This window comes from Colossoma macropomum, unplaced genomic scaffold (assembly GCF_904425465.1).
Source record: "Colossoma macropomum unplaced genomic scaffold, Colossoma_macropomum, whole genome shotgun sequence".
NCBI lineage: Eukaryota > Metazoa > Chordata > Actinopteri > Characiformes > Serrasalmidae > Colossoma > Colossoma macropomum.
Window position 1 is genome coordinate 2,549,760 of NW_023494799.1, and position 960 is coordinate 2,550,719.

At 48.5% G+C, this 960-nt stretch overlaps 1 pseudogene; it reads right to left on the reverse strand.

Annotated features, from left to right (window-relative positions):
• Window positions 1-246: 246 nt before the first annotated feature.
• On the reverse strand, window positions 247-423 carry LOC118819590 (annotated as a pseudogene).
• Between the last annotated feature and the right edge of the window lie 537 nt (window positions 424-960).

Consider the following 960-nt stretch of genomic DNA (forward strand, 5'->3'; position numbering starts at 1 on the left):
ACCTCCGCATTTTGACCCATCCATGCGGTGAAACACCACATACACACTAGTGAATACACACACTAGGGGGCAGTGAGCACACTTGCCCGGAGCGGTGGGCAGCCCTATCCACAGCACCCAGGGAGCAGTTGGGGGTTAGGTTTCTTGCTCAAGGGCACTTCAGTCAGTACTGTCGGCTCAGGGGATCGAACCAGTGACCTTCCGGTCACAGGGCTGGTTCCCTAACCTCCAGCCCACGACTGCCCCAGGAGGTGCATCGTTCCTGGAGGTACTGCAATACAAGGTCGATGCATAGAGTGGACGGCGCAAACTCCTCTTCTATCTCCTTGCTCTGCCAATTTAATATGTAGTCCTCATATAGAAGATGTTTCAGATATTAAACTGGTAAGAACAGATACTACACTTGATCTTCAGCGAGGCTGTTTTCCTCGTTTGTGACCAACTTTGTGGCCCAAACTGAAGGCCTAGCTCTGCAAATCACTTGACTTTTGTCCATGTTTGTAGATAACGGTGTGTCCTACACTGTCAGAACCCACATAATCACATCTATTAGAGATTCCTGAACAACTCCACAGGCAAGTTTGTGAAGATTTAGCCATGCAGTTAGCATCCTGCTAATTGGTGGGGTACCAGCTGCCTTTAAGACAATGTTGCTCACAGTTCTGCGACTGTTTTTGAAGATTTGTTGACTCTAGTTCTCATAAAACAAAATATCCGAGCTGAGTTGTGATGAGCCAGGTTTGTTTTAAAGATAATTTGCGCTCAAAATACCAAACAGCAGCGTAATCTCGTTGACAGACGTGTAGCATCTTGTCATTGCGCCCGTTTGATGCTCCGGTGTGGAGCAGGGTGGTATTCAGATAAAGCGATTATGCATGCAAAAACATCCCGATAGGCAGCGTGTCTGTGATAAGGCCGGGTGTTCTCCTGCTACGCATGCTAACCGGCCCGACCAGCCCA